We start from the raw sequence: 18,290 nt of genomic DNA, 5'->3' as shown, positions 1-18,290 counted from the left end.
ATTAAAATAAATTGTACGTGGGCACTTCCTACAAGACAGCAAAAAGACAAAAGTGCCCACGTGCAATTTATTTTAATGGTGGCAAATACATGGTTCATGGACAGTTATAGGTATGGCTTTTCTTGCTATGTGCATGTTATCAATCAAACACCCTGTATAGCACTCAACATACTCAATGGAACCCATTTATGCAACTTACAACTTATAATACTGTATTATTTGCATTAAAATGATTATCCATGAACCATGTATTTGGCATCCATTAAATAAGCTGCAGATGGGACCTTCCTTTTGGACTTTTTTTAGGAAACATTCTGCTCTGTGGATGCTGTTTACATTACTAAATGCCCCGTGGGCAGTAAGTGGCTCGTGGGCACTCCCCGAAGTCAAAAATCAAATCAAAATCAAATCACTTTATTGTCACACAGCCATATACACAAGTGCAATGGTGTGTGAAATTCTTGGGTGCAGTTCCGATCAACATAGCAGTCGTGACAGTGATGAGACATATACCAATTTACAATAACATCAAATTAACACAACACAATTTAAACATCTGTTATACATAATTACACTCAACTTAAAACATCAAATTAACACAACACAATTTAAGCATCTGTTATACACATAATTAAACTCAACTTAAAACATCAAATTAACACAACACAATTTAAACATCTGTTATACATAATTACACTCAACTTAAAACATCAAATTAACACAACACAATTTAAACATCTGTTATACACATAATTACACTCAACAATATACAAATAATAACATACACTGTACAGTATACAATATGCTGTTTTTTTTGTTTTTTTTTACTATATAGATACACATTATTCAATAAAAATTAAAAATTAAAATATATATAAAAAGTATATATATATATATATATATATATATATATATATATATATATATATATATATATATATATAGAATGTACAGTATTGTACTGTATTGACATTCAGGTGGTTGATAGTCAGTTGTTAAGAGAGACATAATATAATAACAGTAATATAATTTATGACAGTCCGGTGTGAGATAAAAGAGTAATAAAGTGCAGGGCTGATGTATTTTGATCGTGGGAGATCAAGAGTTCAGAAGTCTGATTGCTTGGGGGAAGAAGCTATCATGGAGTCGGCTGGTGCGGGTCCTGATGCTGCGATACCGCCTACCTGATGGTAGCAGTGAGAACAGCCCATGGCAAGGGTGGCTGGAGTCTCTGATGATCCTCCGAGCTTTTTTCACACACCGCCTTGTATATATTTCCTGGAGGGAGGGAAGCTCACCTCCGATGATGTGTTTGGCAGTTCGCACCACCCTTTGCAGTGCTTTGCGGTTGTGGGCGGTGCTATTGCCGTACCAGGCAGAGATACAGCCAGTCAGGATGCTGTCCACAGTGCAGGTGTAGAACCGTGTGAGGATGTGGCGGTTCATTCCAAACTTCCTCAGCCGTCTCAGGAAGAAGAGGCGCTGATGAGCCTTCTTCACAACGACTTCAGTGTGGACGGACTATGTGAGTTCCTCAGTGATGTGGACACCCAGGAACTTGAAGCTGCTGACTCTCTCCACTGGTGCTCCATTGATGGTGATGGGACTGTGTTCTCTGTCTTTTCTTCTGAAGTCCACCACAAGCTCCTTTGTCTCACTGACGTTGAGGGAGAGGTTGTGCTCCTGACACCAGTGTGTCAGAGTGTGCACCTCCTCTCTGTAGGCTGTTTCATCATTGTCAGTGATCAGACCTACCACCGTCGTGTCATCAGCAAACTTAATGATGGCATTGGAGCAATGTGTTGCCACACAGTCATGTGTGTACAGGGAATACAGTAGTGGGCTGAGAACACAGCCCTGCGGGGCTCCAGTGTTGAGGGTTAGTGATGAGGAGATGTTGCTGCCTATTCTAACCACCTGGCGTCTGCTTGACAGGAAGTCCAGGATCCAGCTGCACAGCGAGCTGTTTAAGCCCAGAGCCCGGAGTTTCTCATCTAGCTTGGAGGGCACTATGGTGTTGAATGCTGAACTGTAGTCTACAAACAGCATTCTCACATAAGTGTTCTTTTTTTCCAGGTGGGAGAGAGCAGTGTGTATTGTAGATGCAATGGCATCATCAGTGGAGCGGTTATTGCGGTAAGCAAACTGCAGCGGGTCAAGATTGAGTGGCAAGACAGAGCAGATGTAATCTCTGATTAGTCTCTCAAAGCATTTGCTGATGATGGGGGTCAGAGCAACAGGACGCCAGTCATTTAAACAAGTTATTTTTGATTGTTTTGGAACAGGCACAATGGTGGATGTTTTAAAGCATGTGGGGACTACAGACAAAGAGAGGGAAAGGTTGAAAATGTCCGTAAAAACACCAGCCAGCTGGTTCGCGCACGCTCTGATGACGTGGCCCGGAATGCCGTCTGGACCCGCGGCTTTACGGATATTCACCCGTCGGAAGGATCGGGTTACATCCGCTACAGAGACGGAGAGTGAACTAACCTCTGTAGCTTCGGCCGTGAGAGCTCTCTCCGCAAGGGCGGTGTTATTTCCCTCGAAACGAGCATAAAAAGTATTTAGCTCATCCGGTAGAGAGGCAGCGGTGTTCATGGCGGAGTTTTTATTCCCTTTAAAGTCCGTGATGATGTTAATTCCCTGCCACATGCTTCTAGAGTTGGTGGTGTTAAACTGTCCTTCAATCTTGCTCCTGTACTGGCGTTTTGCTGTTTTGATAGTTTTTCGGAGGGCATAACTGGCTTGTTTATGCTCCTCCTCGTTCCCGGAATTAAAAGCGGAGGTCCGCACATTAAGTGCCGCACGAACATCGCTATTGATCCACGGCTTCTGATTCGGATAGATTCGTACAGTTCTGGTCGGAATCACTTCCTCTACGCACGTTCTGATGAAACACATTATGCTATCAGCGTAAAGCTCGATGTCGTCATCAGAGGCGGACCGGAACATCTCCCAGTCCGTGTGATAAAAATAGTCCTGTAGCGTAGAGTCTGATTGGTCCGACCAGCACTGGATCGTTCTGAGGGTGGGTGCTTCCTGTTTCAATTTCTGCCTGTAAGTGGGCAGAAGCAGAATGGAAGAGTGGTCCGATTTGCCAAATGGTGGGCGGGGGAGGGATTTGTAGCCATCCCGGAACGGAGAGTAGCAATGGTCCAAAACCCGGTCCCCTCGTGTGTTGAAACTAATGTGCTGGTGATATTTTGGTGCGACTGATTTTAAACTGGCTTTATTAAAGTCCCCGGTCACAATGAACGCGGCCTCAGGGTGCGCGGTTTCCTGCTCACTTATACTCCCATATCAGTTCCTTGAGTGCCCGGTCTGTGTTGGCTTGTGGGGGAATGTACACAGCAGTGATAATGACCGCTGTGAATTCCCTCGGTAGCCAGAATGGTCGACACAGAAGCATGAGAAATTCCAGATCAGGAGAACAGAAAGACTTGATGGAATGTACGTTCCTCTGATCACACCAGGATTTGTTGATCATAAAACATACACCACCTCCTCTAGTTTTACCTGAGAGGTCTTTCGCTCTGTCCGCTCGGAGCATGGAGAACACCGCGGGTTCGATGGCTGAGTCTGGAATCTCCGCAGACATCCAAGTTTCTGTTAGGCAGATAATGCAGCAGTCCCTCGTCTCTCGTTGGAAAGAGATCCGCACTTTCAGCTCACAGAGCTTGTTATCCAGAGACTGAACATTTGCCAGTAGAATAGTGGGTAGTGGGGGTCGATTTGCGCGGCGTCTTACTCTGATGAGAACGCCGGCTCTGTTTCCCCTTTTCCTCCTGCGTTTCCGCGGCCATGCTGCCCAGACAAAGGGCTCTGCTTGCGTGTTTGTAAACAGCGAGTCGGCATTGAGGAACGTGAAGTCCGGTTTTCGGTGTGAGATCGCTGAACCAATGTCCAAAAGTGTTTGTCTGTCGTAGACAATAAGGCAGACAACATCCAAGACAAAAAACGTAAGAATTGTAAACAAAACAAACAAAACATTGCTATGTTGTGTCGGAGCTCGCAACGCAGCAGCCATACTCGGCGCCATCTTCGTTCATCAGTGACCACGACAACTTGAGAGCACCCCTAGAGGTGTCCATATGGCGAGATAAGGAGGAAAATGAAACTTACCCCAAAGTAATGGCAAAGTGACAGAAGGCCACCAAGCTAGTGGCCAAGTGGGTGTCCACGTAAGGGGTACGATCCATCACCCCAACTATGGGTCCAATGGCAATTTAAATGAATGGGGCTCGATCCCTCGAACCACCTAACTTCACTTACTTACATATAAGGTAACATGTGGAACTGAATTTGGTACTTGAAACCATTTTTCAATAAAGTTAAATTTCTCAATTTGTAGTGCTGCTCCTTCTGGCCCTACAATATTGTATTGTGAGCTCAATGGAACTTCTTGTTCCCTATCTGTCACTCACTCGACATTGTGTCGATGTAGTGACACTAGGGGTCGCTCTTGGGAGCCTGAGACACCTCTGGTCTTTGGTAAAAGGCCAATGAAAATTGCCGAGTGGTATTTGCATGCCACTCCCCTGGACATACGGGTATAAAAGGAGCTGGTATGCAACCACTCATTCAGATTTTCTCTTTGGAGCCGAACGGTCATGCTTATTGAGCTGAATTTCTACTGTTCATTCACCTCTGCTGGATCTGACTGAATTTCAGCAGCTTCTCCCTCCTCTGCACTGGTGCACTGCAGAGAACGCCCCTGGGCGCTTCGGCAGAAAAAAGAGAGTATATTTTCTGAAAGAGTTTATTTCTCCAAAAGAGCATATTTCTCTAAAAGAGCGGCACACACGGAACATCTTTTTAAAGACGTGTCTTTTTAAAGATGCCTTTCTGATTGTGTGTTATTCCTGGTTGCAGTCGTTATCTCTCAACTTTGGATGGTCATGATCGTTGTCTTTCATGTCTGGGCGCGACCCACATGGAGGCAGCATTCGTGGATGGTTCATGTTCTCACTGCGAGAACATGACCATGGAAACGTGCGGTCGCGGCCACGCCTCGGTCTTTCTACCTATGGGTTTGAGGCCAGCGTGGCTAGCACTGGGGGTGATTTGGGGACCCCAATGGGATCGCCTCCACTGGGTATCCCCCCGCGGACCTCCCATTCCCCAGCACACTCGTCTTACCCAGTCAGACTTACGTATGAGTCCACCAGACGGCCGCGAGCGTCGGGCTAGAGTGGAACCCTCCGCTCTCCCCTGAACCCTCGTAGCTCGATGATTGGTTCCTGAGCTCGTGGCGCCGCTCAAAGCAGCTACGCCCCGCTCCAGTGCCTTTCTTCCCGGAAGTGCACGAGGAGCTGACGAAATCGTGGGGGGCACCTTTTACTGCCCAGTCCCGATTCCTCAGTTCCCCTGCCCTCACTACCCTCAATGGCGGGGCAGCCAGGGGCTATACGGTGATTCTCCCTGTGGATAAGCACTCGCGGTGCACCTATGCCCACAGAGCGCCGCCACCTGGCGTGGACGCCCAAAGCTCCTGTCCAAGCCCTGTAGGTTCACATCGTCCCTGACGGCTAAAGCCTACACGCCATGGCTCTCCTGCAGGTCCACCAAGCCAAGGTGCTAAAAGAACTGCACGAGGGTAGTTCTGCCCCAGATCTGATGCAGGAACTACGCTCAGCGACCGACCTTGCTCTCCGAGTGACGAAGGTCACGATCACTCCATCCCCCATGGAGGGCCGGGTGGAGAATCTTTTGTTGCCTTTTTGTTTGATTTCGCCGCATGCCCAAGTGGCTGCGGTACCCAATAGTTCAGCAAAAGAGCGGTTTCCTTCTTCCCTGGGTCACATACCCAGTGTGCACTGTCGTCATCACAACTACCGTCCACGGGTTTTTCCTTGCTGGATTGGCGCTCCAGCGGTGGTCTTCCCGCCCCTGAGCGCCCAGCTGTGGCACACATCCGCCCCCGATGTGACAGTCTCCATGGGTCATAAGGACAGGCCTCTTCCTCCCCCATCCCAGGCTGTTCTGGGGGTGGTCACAAGGAGCCAGGTAAGTGCTTCGATGTCCCTAAACTCAGCATGGCCACGACGTGGTGTGGCACCTCGAGCTCCACCCGCCGCGAGGCCCCACCTGCCAGTATGTCCGATGACATTGTCCCCTTTGTCCCCCTTGCACGGAACTAGGATGTGTGGCTTGCGCTTTCCAATCCGTCGCGATGGCTGGTCCGGACCGTCGGCTACACGATTCAGTTCGCCAGATGCCCGCCCAGGTTCAGCGGTATCCACTTCACCTTGGTGAAGGACGAAAACGCAGCTACCTTGCGCGCGGAGATCGCTACCCTCCTACGGAAGGGCGTGATAGAACCTGTCCCTCCAGCCAGATGAAGAAGGGGTTTTACAGCCCCTACTTCATCGTACCGAAAAAAGACGGTGGGTTGCGGCCAATCTTATTGCCTGCAGTCTTCAGTGTCACATGATCCTTCAGAAATCATTCTAATATGCTGATTTTCTAATATGGGCATATTTACAGCACATTTTACACATTTACATCCGAACAGATATTTGCAAGCACAAGCTTCACTGATGATAATGAGGCAGCATAAACACTAGTTAAAATATAAACATTCATATTATTTATATCATATTTATATCATACAGCATACAATTTAAATACCTGCTTTAGCCGAAACAACATTTAAATGTAACTAAAACTTGCCTATTAGGACATATTTCAAATGTCAATACTTTGAATACTGGCTGGCAAGTCTGGAAATAGTCCAACTAGTAAAATATGTACACATTTATATAAGATAGCATGTCAACTAATGTAAGTAAAACTAAATGACTTACTCATCCGGAATTGTATCCTCTGCTGGATCAAATCGCTCTTCAAAATGCAAACGTTCCTCGTCGGATTCCCGCTCTTCTTCTGAGGAAAATGTGAACTCTTCCTCACTATCGAGGACCATCTGAAGAGCCTCCTCACCTGTGTAGCGTGCCATCTTCCAAACGCGCAGGAAAGTGAATGAATCTGATGATGAACTTGATGTTTTTTAAGGCAATGTTGGGGGCATTTACCATTTGCATTGATCATCTCAGCACATTACCGTATGAATAGCGCGCTCTGCTGGTGGGTGTGATCTCATTAGGGATAATGAGCTGAGCCTGGAGAAACTGTACATCGCTTTGTTTCATACAGATTACATTGCAGCAGAATATTTGTTTTAAATTTGAATTCTTTTATTTAAAAGTAGACATTTTAAGCATTATTTAGACATATGTTTCATGTTTGTCTGATAAGTATTCGCGGAGTTTCGCTTCATTTTTGTGACGTGTTTCAGAAAGATGCTCGCGGAGACAGAGACAGCTGAAAGCGTACCCTGTTTATTTTCTTTATTTTACAAAAGCACAAGGTTTTGTTGTTATTGTGAGTGTACACAAATTAAAGTAGACCCTTTATGGTTTCTAATGATGTCTTACACTTATCTGTATGCCCAAAAAGAGTATTTTAAGTTGTTTCCACTTTTATACGGAAAAAATCCAGCAGGACGCGCCGGCGCGTCCGTCGACCCCAGAGGGTTAAGCTACATGTGTGCTTCATACACCTTAAGAAGTCATTTTTACATATTTAACTTCAAATATATAAACCAAATAATAAAATATGGGAATATGATTTCCTTTTAAGGCTTTAAAAACTAATGAATGACATGAAAAATAATGTTTGAAATATCAAAATATTTCTAAATACTTTTGGTCAACTTAAGTTTTGGTTAATTTGACATTTATACTGTTGTTTTTGGAACTCATATATTTTATATTATTTTTTTTAATTACATTTATATTATTAGATTATGCAAGAGTAAAATATTTTTGCCCTAATTTCTTCACTTTCACATGTGGGTTTAATCCAAGAACATTAAAATTACAAGCCTTTATTTCTCATGAAGCAAAACCTTTGAGATTTCGTTTCATCATTTCATCACTCCACAGAAATAGAGTAAGCGTGCGTCTCCTCTGTGTCACTGCGTGTTATTAACACTGCAGGTATGAACCAGGAACATTTGCTAATGCACAATCATTTAAAGTGAAATCGGACCTCTTTGTGTTCACTGTCAAAGTTTATATTTGTTGGTTTCTATTTTTGCGGGAGTTTGACTTGTGCCTCTGCTGATGGTGTGCACATCAGAGCGCTTGAGAAGCGCTTCACGTGTTCTTCCGGACAGGAGCTGCTCTTGTTGATGTCCGTGGTGCGGATCAGTGACGTTTGGAGTTCAACTGAATGACACACAAACGCGCCATTCTTGGGATTTATATATTCACTTAAAATTCCCTTATTTGGGCATTGAAATGTGATTGGAATTTTTATGTGACCAATAATCATGGTTATCTCAAATAACCACGATCAGACGATAATTTAATAATCATGACAGGCCTAGCTGAAATGTTGCTTGGTGCAGAAAAAGCTGGAATCGTATGTAACAGTCACATGAAGTTCTCTCTGCAGCCTGAACTTCTTCAGAATGTCAAGTTTTTGTTACAGATGCACAAGACACTGTGCAACGGTCAAAGACGTCCATCCAGCGTGTGTTCACAAAGGAAAACAGTTGAAAAACATTGCAGATGCACAAAAACGCATTGGTTGTTAACAGCCCCTCATGGTACGTGTCCACTGAAGCGGAAGAAATCCGTTCAAAGCTGCTCACTACGCCAGGGACAGAGAGTTGGCGCTTAGGGAAGTGGTACAGCGAGTTTGAATTAAGGTTTTCAGTTCAAGAGCAATAATAGCATCTTAAAAATGAGCATAAAAGTTCAAAAGGTGCCAGCTTCATGTCCGAATGCCCAGAGTATATAAAGTGCTGATTCATTACACTTTTGCTTACCCAGCCACATTAATGAAACAAATGAATGTGTGCAATCAACATTTGAAGTCTGTTTTAATTAGTCTGAATTAAACAATAATGAGATTAAAGCACTGAATCCTGCAGAAACTTCAGCATTATAATCGTCATTATTACCGTGAGACTTTGAAGGGCTAATGACAGATGTTACTGCTTTCAGGTCACAGTGGTTGGCTGCCGCCTGGCTTTCTTGCCCCTCATCTGAATAAACGGAAAAAAAACAAAACTTTTTGACGCTCTCAGCTGCTCTCAACACTTGTTCCAGGCTGCTGCCAATCCCCCTCACGAATGTGGCACTCGGCTCCCACAGGAATGAATTGAAAACGCCCACTCAGCTCCGCTCACCATGTGCCAGTGACCATATGTTTCCACTGGCACATTTTCAATTAATGCCAATGAAAGCCGAGCAGTTCACGCTCACGAGGTAGACTGTGGGATTGACAGCGTTGCGGAGCAAGCTGTTCCCTAACGTTGTGAGTGGCTTTGAGTGGATTTCTTATATATACAGTATACATATTTTAAATCAGCTTGATACTCTAGCACTGGTACTTTTGACATCACTTCAAAATGATAAAAACATTCTGGGCTTTACTGAAAACATTTGGGGCTTAAAGCTTTAACTTTTTCAGTGTTAAAATACATCTTTCTGTCCCAGCATAATATGCAGAGACAACAATAAGTAAGTCATTCAGAGATTTATTTTCTCAAAAACTGTAAACACTTAGTCTCTGTGGCACTATAAAGTTGTGTTTGTTTAGAGGGACCCGCTTGTTTACAGTGACTCTCTGACGGCATATTCGGAAAGCTTATTTGAAAACACTGTTTATTTTTGCAATTCCATTCGGTGTCACTAGAAGGCTTAAGATTGCGCAGAGTATGTCTGCTGCATTGCAAGCTCCGACTCAATGTTGCAGTTTTTTGTTTGTTTTGTCCACAATTCTTATGTTTTTCTGTCTTGGATGTTGTCTGCCTTATTGTCTACGATAGACGAACAATTTTGGACATTGGTTCTGCAATAGCACACTGAAAACAAGACTTTAAATACCTCAATGCCGATCCACTGTTTACAAACACGACAGCAGAGCCCTTTGTCTGGGCAGCCCGGCCGCGGAAACGCAGCCGGAAAAGGGGAAGGAGAGCCAGCGTTCTCATCAGACTAAGACGTCGCGCAAATCACCCCCGCTACCCAGTATTCTACTGGCAAATGTTCAGTCTCTGGATAACAAGCTCTGCGAGCTGAGACGAGGGACTGCTGCATTATCTGCCTAACAGAAACTTGGATGTCTGCGGAGATTCCAGACTCAGCTATCGAACCTGCGGGGTTCTCCATGCACCGAGCGGATAGAGCGAAAGACCTCTCAGGTAAAAACAGAGGTGGTGGTGTATGTTTTATGATCAACAAATCCTGGTGTGATCAGAGGAACATACATTCTATCAAGTCTTTCTGTTCTCCTGATCTGGAATTTCTCATTCTTCTGTGTTGACCATTCTGGCTACCAAAGGAATTCACAGCGGTCATTATCACAGCTGTGTACATCCCGCCACAAGCCGACACAGACCGGGCACTCAAGGAACTGTAAGGGAGTATAAGCAAGCAGGAAACCGCGCACCCTGAGGCCACGTTCATTGTGACCGGGGACTTTAACAAAGCCAACTTCAAGTCAATAGCACTGAAATACTACCAACACATCAGTTTCAACACACGAGGGGACTGGGTTTTGGACCATTGTTACTTTCCCTTCCGGTATGGCTACAAATCCCTCCCCCGCCCACCATTTGGCAAATCGGACCACTTTTCCGTTCTGCTTTTGCCCACTTACTGGCAGAAACTGATGCAGTAAGCACACGCCCTCAGAACAATTCAGTGCTGGCTGGACCAGTCAGGCTCTACACTACAAGACTGTTTTGATCACGTGGACTGGGAGATGTTCCAGTCCACCTCTGATGATCGAGGTATATGCTGATAGCGTAATGTGTTTCATCAGGAAGTGCATAGAGGATGTTGTACCTACAAAAACAATACGGATCTACCCTAACCAGAAACCATGGATTAATAGCAATGTTCGTGCGGCACTTAATGCGTGGACCTCCGCTTTTCATTCTGGGAACGTGGAGGAGCATAAACAAGCCACTTATGCCCTCCGCAAAACTATCAGAGCAGCCAAACGCCAGTACAGGGACAAGATTGAAGGATAGTTCAACACAACTGACATCACTGGCAGGGAATTAATATCATCACAGACTTAAAAAGGGAATAAAAACTCCGCTGTGAACACCACTGCCTCTCTCCCGGATGAGCTAAATACTTTTTATGCTCGTTTCGAGGGAAATAACACCGCCCTCACGGAGAGACCTCTCGCGGCCAAAGCTACAGAGGTTAGTTCACTCTCCGTCTCTGTAGCGGATGTAACCCAGTTCTTCCGACGGGTGAATATCCGTAAAGCCGCGGGTCCAGATGGCATTCCGGGCCACATCATCAGAGCGTGCAAGAACCAACTGGCTGGTGTTTTTACGGACATTTTCAACCCTTTCCTCTCTTTGTGTGTAGTCCCCACATGCTTTAAAACGTCCACCATTGTGCCTGTACCAAAGCAATCTAAAATCACTTGCTTAAATGACTGGCGTCCTGTTGCTCTGACCCCCATCATCAGCAAATGCTTTGAGAGACTAATCAGAGATTACATCTGCTCTGTGCTGCCTCTCTCTCTTGACCTGTTGCAGTTTGCTTACCGCAACAACCGCTCCACTGATGATGCCATTGCATCAACAATACACACTGCTTTCTCCCACCTGGAAAAAAAGAACACTTATGTGAGAATGCTGTTTGTAGACTACAGCTCAGCATTCAACACCATAGTGCCCTCCAAGCTAGATGAGAAACTCAGGGCTCTGGGCTTAAACAGCTCGCTGTGCAGCTGGATCCTGGACTTCCTGTCAAGCAGACGCCAGGTGGTTAGAATAGGCAGCAACATCTCCTCATCACTGACCCTCAACACTGGAGCCCCACAGGGCTGTGTTCTCAGCCCACTACTGTATTCCTTATACACACATGACTGTGTGGCAACACATAGCTCCAATGCCATCATTAAGTTTGCTGATGACACGACGGTGGTAGGTCTGATCACTGACTATGATGAAACAGCCTACAGAGAGGAGGTGCACACTCTGACACACTGGTGTCAGGAGCACAACCTCTCCCTCAACGTCAGTAAGACAAAGGAGCTTGTGGTGGACTTCAGAAGAAAAGACAGAGAACACAGTCCCATCACCATCAATGGAGCACCATTGGAGAGAGTCAGCAGCTTCAAGTTCCTGGGTGTCCACATCACTGAGGAACTCACATGGTCCATCCACACTGAAGTCGTTGTGAAGAAGGCTCATCAGCGCCTCTTCTTCCTGAGACGGCTGAGGAAGTTTGGAATGAACCGCCACATCCTTGGTTCTACACCAGCACTGTAGAGAGCATCCTGACTGGCTGCATCTCCACCTGGTACGGCAATAGCACCGCCCACAACCGCAAAGCACTGCAAAAGGTGGTGCGAACTGCCAGACACATCATCAGAGGTGAGCTTCCCTCCCTCCAGGAAATATATACAAGGTGGTGTGTGAAAAAAGCTTGGAGGATCATCAGACACTCCAGCCACCCAAGCCATGGGCTGTTCTCACTGCTACCATCAGGCAGGCGGTATCGCAGTATCAGGACCCGCACCAGCCGACTCCATGACAGCTTCTTCCCCCAAGCAATCAGACTTCTGAACTCTTGATCTCCCACGATCAAAATACATCAGCACTGCACTTTATTACTCTTATATCTCACACCGGACTGTCATAAATTATATTATTATTATATTATATTCGCTCTTAACAACTGACTATCAACCGACAGCCTGAATGTCAATACAGTACAATACTGTACATTCTATATATACTACTATATATACTTTTTTATATATTTTTATTTTTTATTTTTATTGAATAATGTGTATCTATATAGTGCGTATTGTATACTGTACAGTGTATGTTATTATTTGTATATTGTTGAGTGTAATTATGTGTATATCAGATGTTTAAATTGTGCTGTGTTAATTTGATGTTATTGTAAATTGGTACTGTCTCATCACTGTCATGACTGCTATGTTGATCGGAACTGCACCCAAGAATTTCACACACCATTGCACTTGTGTATATGGCTGTGTGACAATAAAGTGATTTGATTTGATTTTGATTTTGTTGTAAAATAGACCAGGACATTTTCTTGACAGATTTTGTGAGAATCACCCATCATTTGATGTCATTTTTGGATGGGAATTTTTGGTGGCCAAAATTTTGATGCATCACACTTTTTGGAGGAATCCAACTATGAATGGATTACATCACCTTTAACTTGTCTTGTAGCCGGAACATAAAGACAGTCAAATCATACAGACACTAGAGGGCAGCAGAAATCTTTCCAGTAAAGTTGGACACTCGTCTGGGCCTCAAACAAAGCTTTCCATTGTCTCATTGCTGGAAGGACACTGACAAAAGATCTTTCTGTATTTTTCAGAACATATTTAAAACACCAAAACAATCTGACACCAATAATAGAACACTATGAAGCGAGCATGTTCTCAAGATTGTATAAATGTCGTCCTAAATGATTCATCATACCTGAAGAGGTTCCTTATGATATTTCTACATTAGCCACAAATATTAGTGGGAAAGATTTCTCACCACTCAGCAGTAATGGAAATATTACCATCTCAGCATTGCTCTGATAGTTGTAACCATCTGTACAGCGTCTGTGAAACACATTCACTCTCTCTCTCCACACACACACACACACACACACACACACACACACACACACACACACTATTCTGTGTTTGGCACACTGAGGAGAGCGTTTTCTCAGACACGTGAGTGAGAAGTTCAAACAAACGCTCTGATTTCCAGATGACGTGGTGTGTGAGACTGTGGGAAGTGAATGCAAAACATTCTAAATACCTCTATTTGGCTTGACGCTGAAGCCGCTTTTACAAAGCAACACTCGAGAATGTTGTCTGCACACTGCTGGCGCTTTATCCTGGCACTTTCCCAACCTGACTTTTATCTCGGAGATCCCAGAAGCGTTGAAATCATTCAGGTGTTTTCTGTGTGCCAGGACATGTGGCGTCTACTCTGCTCAAATCCAGCACAGCTGTACTCTGAGAATGCCCATGAGCTTTGGGACTAATCAGTGAGGTTGTAATAATAAGATACAATTTTTGTAATACAGTTTGTGATTACGAATTATTAAAGCAATACGTTTTATTTTTTATTTTTTATTGCCACGTGGGGATTAATAAAGCTGTAAACTTAGCAGAAATCACTTTAAACTTGCACTTGAGTGGCGTATTGCTTTTTTAAATGTCATAAATAGTTAGATTCATTATCAACCTTCAAATGCAAGAGTGTTTTGCCAATTATTATTACATAACTCGGGTCTTTAGTGACCCGGCACATATATCTACACCAAACGCATCTACAAAATGCCCAGATAGTGTCAAATTTTCAAAGTACTTTCAATAATTATTAAATAATAGGATGCAATATATGTTATTATTTTTTTATGTTTTATTTTGTGTTTATCAAAGAGCTGGTGCAACAAATGACAGAATGAGATTCATTATTTCTACACTGACATTTAATGAGAAGCAACTGGCTGTCAAACACATATTGAGCTACACAAAATGCATGTATTTTTTCAGACACATATTGAATCTATATAGACATACAACTTACAGTATTTCAGTAATACACCCAAATAACAATAGACATACTGTTCATGTGTTAAACTTGCTATAGTTTACTTCCACGTTGCTGCTTCTTGAAATAGCAATGCAAAATGTTCATCAGGTCAATCACTGACACAACAGCACCACCTTGAGTAACATATTGTATGTATAATATGTATGTGTACACACGTATGGGATAATTGACAGTAAACTGACATGATATAGTAGTCATTTGTAATAGATATGCATTGGTTAGTATTTATTTGATATGTGATGAAATAGATATCGTGTGATAGTAATCTTATATAGATAGAGAAATCACAAAAACATGATTTATGGAAGCAAAAATATACAGTAACACTATTACATATCTGGGGTCACTTATGACCCTACACACTTTGTATAAAACATTTTTTTTTTTTTAGTGTTTGTTACACTATTTGTAAGAGAAATGTTAAAGAGGTGTGGGTATAACTCCAAAAATGGATGAGATAACGGGGGTGGAATCAGGTCCCAGGTCACTAAAGACCTGAAGTATGCATTTAAGGGTTAATAATAATCAGGATATACAATGTGCAGTCCTAGTAGGTCTGCACGATTATGGCGAAAATCATAATTGCCGATTATTTCCTTTGATTTGCAATTGTTCATTTTGATAAAAAGGATTTACATTAAAATACTTATTCTGTGTGGGGCTGTTGTTCTTTATGTAGGCTATGCATCAAAACAACTTGAGAACTGTTCCTGAATTGCTTTCATATTTTAATTGCATAAAAAAACTAAAAGTGTTATTCACATTTTGAATAAATTGCACACATCATAATTTAGATAGTGAGCATTACAGATATGCCTTTAGACTCATTTAAATTAAAACTTTTCACGATTATATAATTGCGACAGCTGTAATTGTAATCTCGATTATTTTTTCGATTCATTGTGTAGCCCTAAGTTCTAGGTATAGATTTTTTGACATAACGGCTTCAAACACGGCTCAACCAATCAAAATTCACTATTATAAAGCATTATTATAACTATGCTGATATGTGCAGCTTATAAGGAAAATAAACACATTAGTTTGCATTTTAGCAATGAGGCAGTAATATGTAAACTCTATTGATTTGGTGAGTTGCACACTGCAGTTTTCATGAAAGAAACATCATTATCATTAGTGGTGTTTGATAAGTCATGCATCATTATTACAATTGCTTTAAATATAGGTTTTGTTTTTTACTAAATTTACATTTAGAAAATGTAAAACTCAAGTTTTATCTAGTATTTTGCCTTTACAAAAGAACATTCTCTCAAGTCTTGTCTCTGGAGAAATCCAACATCAGTCCATCACAGTATAGCCATTCAGATCTAACATCATCATAATGCTGGATTCTTGTTTGTTGTCATTGGATTTGCAAATGTTAGTCAAATGGATTTCAAAAAAAACTTTCTGTTTACCTGCCTCATTAATATTAGATCAGACTGAAATATATGCGGCAGGAATTTAAGGCCGTCAAATGTTTACATGGGACTGTTTGCTTTGGTACTGTACATATTTATTCTTTCAACAGGTCAGTTGTTCACTGGATGTCATGCACACTATTAAGGTCAGTTTTTCATCTTTGGTTGTGTGTTTTGTAGGTTTGCCACAGTGATGTATGACCGTGCCACAGCAAACATCAAGAACCAGTTCATGCATATCACCAACTACAGCATCAACAAAAAGAGTAGCAATTTCTAGAGGTTGCCAGGTATAGGTGCAAACGGCATGCCCACACTCAGTTTGCTGATCGTCTGATGCAGTGTTTTCCAACCCATAGCAACATCAGTAAAGCTGTAGTAGCACTTGTGTATCAAAAACATTTAACATTAACATTAATATTGATTATTATTAAATAATTAATACATTAATACATTTGTTTTTTTAGTTATAATGTCCATTTTGCTCACTTAGGAAAGAAATAGTCTCTTAGCTAATGCTGTTAATTATACAGGGGACCTTAACTTGGTACAATATGAAATGTTAATTTTACAAATTTTATTTTATTTTTAGTTTTTCATCACTTTGGTCACATTTTAGCTTTTTAAAAATTGACAAGTTCCATTTCGATTAATATGATGTCTTGGAATTGCATATATTATATTGCATACAAATGTTTTTTTACATGTTTATTGTTTATATACATAATATTTAATATGTAGAACAAGAGCTCAAAAGGGTTCTGTTCCCCAAAAGGGGTCGCTCCTGGGAGCCCAAGACATCTCTGATCTTTGAGAAAAGGCCAATGAGAATTGGCGAGTGGAATTTGCATGCAACTCCCCCAGACATACGGGTATAAAAGGAGCTGCAATGCAACCACTCATTCAGATTTCTTCTTCGGAGCCGAGTGGTTGTGTTCATTCAAGCTGAACTACTACTGGTCCATTCATCTCTCTTGCTCTCACGAGCTGTTGGTCTTACGGCGCATTACAGCGGTTTTCCCCCTCTTGCACCTGCGCTGTGCAGAGTACATCCCTGGGCGCTTCAATGGCGAGAAAAACAAAAAGAGTTCTCTAAAAGAGAATATTTCCAGCTAAAAGAGTGGCACTCACGAAAGCGTCTTTTTCAAGATGCCTTTTCGTTTGTGTATGCTTCCTGGTTGTGGTCGCTATCTCTCCGCTTCTGATGGCCATGATCGCTGTATTTCGTGTTTGGGTGCTTCCCACGTGGAGACATCGTTCATGGATGGTTCATGTCCTCATTGAGAGAACATGACCATTACTACGTTGCGGTCGTGTGGCTCCCCGTCTCGGTCCTTCTACCTACGGGTATGAGGCTCAGTCGGTTAGCACTGGGGGCGATTTGGGGACTTCAATGGGAGCTTCTCCGCCGGGTAACCCCCGACGGACCTTCCATTCCCCTGCACGCTCGTATGCCCCGGACGGGTTCTGGGATGAGACTGTCTCAGGGCGGGTTCGCGGCCTCGTTCGGAACTCGCGAAGATGATGAGATATCCATTGCAGCATCGGAAAGCGGGCTCACCATGTCTGACGTGGAAGACTCGGCTGGACTCCCACCCTCGGGTACGGTGGTCCAGTCGCAGGCGGACACAGAGCTGGCGGCCATGCTTGCCCGGGCAGCTGCGAGTGTCAGGCTGGAGTGGAACCCTCCGCTCCCTCCCGAACCCTTGCGGCTCGACGATTGGTTCCTGGGGCCGGAGCACCGCTCACGGCCACGCTCCGCCCCCGTTCCTTTTTTCCCGGAAGTGCATGAGGAGCTTACGCGGTCGTGGCAGGCACCTTTTACTGCCCGCACCCGATTCTCGAACTCCTCCACTCTCACTACCCTCGACGGTGGGGCGGCGAGGGGGTACTCGGCGATTCCTCAGGTGGATCAGGCGGTCCCGGTGCACTTGTGCCCAAGCGCCGCCACCTGGTTGAGTCGTCCGAGGCTCCCATCCAGGGCCTGTAGGCTCACGTCGTCACTGACGGCTAAAGCCTACGACGCTGCTGGACATGCCGCCTCCGCCCTGCATGCCATTGCTCTCTTGCAGGTGCACCAAGCCAAGGGACTTAAAGAACTGTACGAGGTGCAGATGATGTCCACCTTGGTGGTCCAGGAATGCCACCTTTGGCTCAACCTGGTCGAATCGAGAGAGGCTGACAAAGTTCGATTCCTTGACGCCCCCATCTCCCAGGCTGGCCTACTC

The 18,290-nt window shown here is 43.7% G+C and overlaps 1 pseudogene; it reads left to right on the top strand.

The window, feature by feature from the left end:
- Positions 1 to 18,290, top strand: part of LOC127411130 (tubulin polyglutamylase TTLL5-like) — a 138,197-nt pseudogene that overhangs the window by 4,090 nt on the left and 115,817 nt on the right.

This window comes from Myxocyprinus asiaticus, chromosome 20 (genome assembly GCF_019703515.2).
Source record: "Myxocyprinus asiaticus isolate MX2 ecotype Aquarium Trade chromosome 20, UBuf_Myxa_2, whole genome shotgun sequence".
In the NCBI taxonomy this organism is placed as follows: Eukaryota; Metazoa; Chordata; class Actinopteri; order Cypriniformes; family Catostomidae; genus Myxocyprinus; species Myxocyprinus asiaticus.
Note: the sequence above shows the minus strand (reverse complement) of the source record. Positions and strands in the feature narration are given on the sequence as shown.